Source organism: Cetorhinus maximus, chromosome 8 (assembly GCF_964194155.1).
Source record: "Cetorhinus maximus chromosome 8, sCetMax3.hap1.1, whole genome shotgun sequence".
NCBI lineage: Eukaryota > Metazoa > Chordata > Chondrichthyes > Lamniformes > Cetorhinidae > Cetorhinus > Cetorhinus maximus.
The window spans coordinates 5609454-5615888 of record NC_135886.1 but is presented as its reverse complement, the minus strand read 5'-3'; the positions used below and the strand labels follow the sequence as shown (position 1 = coordinate 5615888).

The 6435-nt window shown below is 44.0% G+C and overlaps 1 long non-coding RNA gene across 1 annotated transcript; it reads left to right on the top strand.

Annotated features, from left to right (window-relative positions):
* The first annotated feature begins 3248 nt into the window (after window positions 1-3248).
* LOC144683397 (uncharacterized) lies at window positions 3249-5518 on the top strand. Its single transcript, XR_013577243.1, has 2 exons — window positions 3249-3566; window positions 4689-5518. It is a non-coding gene; the product is annotated as an uncharacterized LOC144683397 (long non-coding RNA).
* The last annotated feature ends 917 nt before the right edge of the window (window positions 5519-6435 follow it).

Here is a 6435-nt window from a genome sequence, read left to right as displayed (position 1 = left end):
ACACTCATGTGACCCGCTTTGTGACTATTGTGGAGTTTTCTTAAATCGTTTCCTGGTGCTGTGGCGCAGTGGTCCCCCTCGCTTGCTGCTGGGCTGGAGAGCGGCTGCTGATCTGCTACTCCTCTTGCCCTGGATGACTTTGGCGGACATCCTCTGTGTGGTTGAGGTCCTAAGGCCCTGGAGAGTCACAGGAGTAGCTCCTGTTGTTACAGCAGAGGACTGTGTCAGTGGCAGATGGATAGAGGAGAGGGCCCTCATCAAGAGCACCCTGGGTGCTTCCAGATGGCCTCAGCAGCTGCTCATCCTCTGCCACAATGACTGAATGGTCCTCACTACCTCCCCGTCAGGCTCCAGGAGCTGGTTCTATGTTCAGGTTCCCGGTCCCCCTGTCGCCCTGGCTCTGGGTCCCTGAGATCAGAGCCAGGGCGATGGTGTGCCGGTCAGAGTGCATAGCCACAATAATGTCAGAAATACGGTGTGGTTTTCCCCTCCATGACAGTTGCCAGTCTGTCTATGGAGGAAGCTTGATGCTCCCAAGAGTGGGTGATTGCAGTGCACATGGTCTGGATGGACATCTCCGCAGTCCAGGCCAGAGCATGCAACCCCTATGGTACATCCGCCAAACCTCCACTCACCTCCTGCTGGACATCCAGCATCTGCTGCCTCATGGATGACTCCAAAGGCTCATCATCCGACTTGGACTTGGTCTCTGGATCGCCTCGAATGCTTCTCTGACTGCCCGAGGCCTGATCCACCACACTCTCCAGCAGCTGCATGTGCAACTGTGCCCTCAATAGATTGTGCCTGCCCTTGTCCTGACGTGCTAATACCCGCCAAGGTGCCAGTATCTGCGTTGGCGCTTGATGCAGGGAGAGGATGTGATTCTGCACCCTCCGAGGGTTCTTCTTCCTCCTTGGAGGCAATTGTCGGTCCCAGAGGTCTGGCGGGGTCAGCAGAAGAAGGTTCACCTGCCCAGAAAACACAGGAAAATGGAATTTGAGAGCCTTCAATGGATGCGCAAGGTCACAATGTTCAACACCATTAGCGGCATGTGGATTATGAGATGTGACACCTTGCAACAATTAAAACACAACATGCTGCAAGTCCTGCCCACCATAACACTTACATATTTTTCATCCCAGTGTCCTTGTTATTGAATTACCCATTCAATTTGGTATAACCTTTTAGATTGATTTCAGGAAAGGACATTGATCACATCAGTCTGGAATGTTCCTTTTGTTTCCTCTTGAGACAGAGGCGTGGTTTCAAACATATGAACAAGGAGCAGGGGTAGGCCATTCAGCCCCTCGAGCCTGCTCCACCTTTTTAATAAGGTCATGGCTGATCTGATAGTAACCTGAAATCTGCATCCCACCTACCCCCGATAACCTATCACCCCCCCTTGTTTACCAAGAATCTATCCATGTCTGCCTTAAAAATATTCAAAGACGCTGCTTCCACCACCTTTTCAGGAAGAGAGTTCCAAAGGCTCACGACTCTCTGAGTGAAAACAATTCGCCTCACCTCTGTTTCAAATAGGCGACCCCTTATTTTTAAACAGTGACCTTTAGTTCTAGATTCTTCCACAAGAGGAAACACCCTCTCCATATCAATCCACAAAGGAAGTCAGGTGACCCTTGGGCAGCCATCTTTTTAGCCTTTTGTGTCCAGTTTTAAAATATAAAAATTAGTTTGAAGTTCAGAGTAGGTAATGGATATGACAGTTATAATCCTTTTAAATCCATGTACGTTGTTGAATTCATATGGGATATTTATCAAGTATTAATAAATATTTTCTCCTGTTGGAGTTTTTCCAAAGTACAATGATATGTCCTTTCGTGATCTGACAGTTGCAAAATTTTGACAGAGCATCAGATGAATTAAATATCAAATTTTCCCTGATCATTTTCTCCCCTTTCCCTCGTAGACTTAGGGAGAGATTTAGGGAAATCCCATGGTGCATGTGACAGCTTCTCCCACATCTGTAACCATCTCCTGAAGCACTAGTGGCCCAGGAGATATATATGCCGCTTCAGTAGATGGCTACAGCCCTTGAGTCACTGGAGGAGAGCACAATGCCTTTGGGTTCCAGGGTCTTGGGGCTACGATCAAAGCCAGGGTCTCTCAGGGATTCTAGGATGTAAATGGTAATGATTTGCTCAATCCTTCCACTCATCAGTAGGCAGATGAAATCTGGGTCCAGTTCCCAGTGGCATGTTTGTTACCAAACGAAATTTGACATGGAGCTTCACAGGAGATATTAGGACAGAAGGCCAAAAGCTTGGTCAAAGAGACAGCTTTTAAGACAAAAACAGAATTACCTGGAAAAACTCAGCAGGTCTGGCAGCATCGGCGGAGAAGAAAAGAGTTGACGTTTCGAGTCCTCATGACCCTTCAACAGAACTGAGTAATATTAGGCGGAGAGAGGAGCAGTACTTCTTCAAGGTAGGCATTTCTTGAAGAGGAGTGGCAGTCAATTAAACACAGAGATAAAAACAAAAAACTACTGCGGATGCTGGAAATCCAAAACAAAAACAGAATTACCTGGAAAAACTTGCCTGAAAGGAGGAGAGAGGTAGAGAGATCTAGATACCAGAATCGAGAGCCTAGGCAGTTGAAGGCACGGCCACTAATGGTGGAGCAAAGGAAAATTAGCATGTGAAAAAAAGCCAGAATTGGAGGTGTGCAGAGATCTTGGAGGACTGTACCACTGGAAGAGGTTACAGACGTAGGGACGGATGAGGCCATGGAGGGATTTGCAAACAAGGATGAGAATTTTAAAATCGAGACGTTGCCAGACTGGGAGCCAATGTAGGTCATCGCACACAGGGATGATGTCTGAATGCAGCTTGGTGCAAGTTGGGATACAAGCAGCAGAGTTTCGGATGAACTCAAGTTTACTAGAGATGGGAGCCAAAAGAAAAGTGAAGTGCTCAGTCACTTTATCAGTTGCCTCGAATGTGACTGCACAGCATAAAACAGCTTTTAGAGCCTCACCAACTCCTGGAACTGGGCCGTTCCTCTTTATATTTTTGCTACATTACAACAATTACTTCGCTTTAAAAGTTCTTAATTGGTTATAGAGAACTATAGCACATCCTGTGATTGTGAAAGATGCTATATAAATGCAAGTCTTTCTTTAAACTACTGCAGGTTCACACCCACGATCTGTAAATGGAGCCAGGTACTTAGCCCTGCCCTTCTGTTTGAATGGCTGCTGCTCTCGAAGGGTCTGTCTCCCTCCCCTTCCAGCATGTCAAATGGGAATCAGCTTCCTAACGGTTTAAGAAGACAGTGACAAGTTAGTATACGACACAATAGCTCTGCTGTACACTAAGAATACAGATTCAATTAGATGAATTTTTACTTCAGCCAGCAGGATGGTCCGAGCTAGTGGTTAACAACCACTGCAGTTTTTTTGACGGTGAGAGATGCCTGTAAACTGACCACATGAGGGGAAAACATACCCAACCTCTGGTCCGAAGTGCCGAAGGAATATAATCTCCTGCTCCTTTTCTTGAAGAAAATGGAACAATTCCTGATTGTTCTCATCTGTTCTTTGCCAGGTAGGTGAGACTTCTAAATGAGTTAAACTGATAATCAGAATGTTAGTATTATTCAGTGAGTCTGAGAAAAGCTCTAAAGTACAATATTATTTCTGCTGCCAATGAAGTCCATTGAAATAACTGTAATCAGAAAGTTTCACAGCGATATCTTCAGTTATTGAAATCCAAATAGCTTGTCAGCTTCTTGTTAAGTAGTTTCTCCAAGTAAAGGCAATATCAGACACATGCTTCGAATTTCTGTTTAATTGCTGTTGCAATGCTGGCCTGCAGCACAGTGCAAGCTGACCACTCATTTCCTGTGCTCGGCTTATCTGGACAATCATTTATAACCACTTGTGCAACTCAGAGGTCTTGTGTCGGATCCCAGACTCTTGGGGGGTGGTTTATGGAAACAAGCGCAGCAGATCAAAGGAGACGTGTGCACTAAAAGGTGAGTGGCCAACTGTGGGGAAAAATATATAGAGATTTTCTTCTCAAAAACAAAAATACCTGGAAAAACTCAGCAGGTCTGGTAGCATCTGTGGAAGGGAGCACAGTTAACGTTTCGAGTCCCTTTGACTCTTCAACAGAACTAAGGAAAATAGAAAAGCAGTTTTTTGCTTTTATCTTAGAGATTTTCTTCTGTTTTGCTGACAGTTTTCGAATGCGCCTAGGATGGCCAATGGAGAGAAATATGGAGGTGAGGCAAAACATGGGATCCTCATCCTGAAATGCACGGAGCCATTTACTTTAGTCTGCTGGGGGGGAAGGGGGAGGGGGGGTGGGGTCAGTTGACCTCTGCTGTATTCTCACCCAGCTGCACACAAATGAGAGTGAGTAGCTATGTCTCCTGCAGGGTCCCATTTCACTCCCCTATTCCCTAGTGATGATTGGACTTGGTTGTGATGGACCAGAGGTGCCTCATAGCTAAAGGCCACAAAGAGCTCGGAAGAATCTGAAAACATGTTTATTCAGAATAGGATTTATATTTAAGAAAATATATATTTACATTTTAAAAATTTTAATGAACTTTTTAAGTGTAGCTCTAAATAAAGAATGTTTAAAGTATTTCTGGGTTTAAAAAGGTTTTTTTTTAGCCTTTTTAAGTTTAATTCTAGACAATCACCCTTGGTTTCTTTTTAGGCCATCCCCATTTATTTGCTTTGAGGAGGATGAAGAGGTGGATCAGAAAGTGCACCCACGGACAGCCCAGGATGAACAGAGGCGTTAGACGTGCCTCAGTCCTGCTGCGGCTAATGTGCACGTCTGGAGATCAAAGTGGAGAATTGTCACCAGACCGTCACTGTGACCCCCACCCCCTCTCCACAGCCCCAACCCATGATACACAATATACATCTCTCATTAAGCAATGACACACTGGTACCAGCTGTCAGACAGCCAGAGGCTCAGCAGAAGCGAGCTCTTTAAGACTATGAGCATTTATTGCCATCCCTAACTGCCCTCGAGTAGATTGTGGTGAGCTGCCTTCTTGAACCACATGGACTGCAGCGGTTCAAGAAGGCAGCCCCACACCACCTTCTCAAGGGCAATTAGGGATGGGCAATAAATACTGGTTAAGCCAGTGACGCCCACATCCATGAATGAATTTTTGAAAAGACTCACTGCCATTGAGTTCTGTCAGAATGCTCCACCCTTGGCCAATTGTTGATATGTAGCTTTCCTCCACAGCTAGCAAGGCTTCCTTTTGGAAATCATGCTGCTATGCATTGGTACAGGCATTCTTATCCCTTGCCTCAAATAATTCCATACATATCACATCATTGACAACATTATCCCACTGACACTGTTTAAAGACCGCTGTTCATTCAAACCACCACCCTCCTATTTCACTGACAGGGGGTTCCGAGGTGTTTGGCTGATGACTTGCAGCACAAGCCTTGGGTGATTGAGGTGCTACTTTCCTCTCTTTGGTTCCGCACATTTTCTTTTTCCGAAAGTGAAGAGAATAAAGGCACTCCATGAGCCATCATGTGGAATCCAAACCCAGGGGACTCCTTAAAAGGTGTAAGGACAAGTTATGACAAGATAACTGCAACTGTTAAAGGGTAGTAAGTTTGATTAAAAACTGGTTAAAGGGAAGAAAACAGTAGAAGCTAAAGGCAAAGTAGTTTGAAGTGGGTAGTGGTGTTCCATAGGGTTATTTTCTGGGATTGCTTCTGTTTATTTTGGACATAAGGCAACAAAGAGTGGTGTCCAGGTTTGTAGATGATGCTAAAATTGAAGGCATAGCAAATAATTCCAAGGATCAAAAGGAAGTGTAAATGGATGTTGATAAAATAGGTAAAAGCAAAATACTGCTGGTGCTGAAAATCTGAAATAAAAACAGAAAGTGCTGGAAAACTCAACAGGTCTGGCAGCATCTGTGGAGAGAGAAACAGAGTTAATGTTCCGAGTCCAATATCAGTCTTCTTCAGAGCTGCTACGGACAAATACTATGTTAGATGGAATTTAATGCCAATAAATGCAAGATGGCACATATTGATAAATAAATTGGGATATTTTCCTGTGTTGTGGCATTCTAACTTGATTTAATAAGGCTGGGGGATCAACAACACATTTCCCTGAGTGAAGAACATTAAACCATAAAAAAAAATGTCAATAGAGTTTTAGGCTTCATAAATAGTAATGTAGTTTTGATTGATTTATGCAAAATATTGGATAGGCCACAGTCAGATACTTTGTAAAATTTTGGGTTACTCCATTGTAGAAAGAATATTAACACCATAGTATAGTCCATAGATTCAACAAGATCTTGCCATGGTTGGGAATCTATATTTCTGGTGACTTTGAGATTTTGGAACTCTTTCCATCGAGAGTAGAAATGGTTCAGTGGAAAATTAAATTGATTTTTAAACTTATGAATATTTTG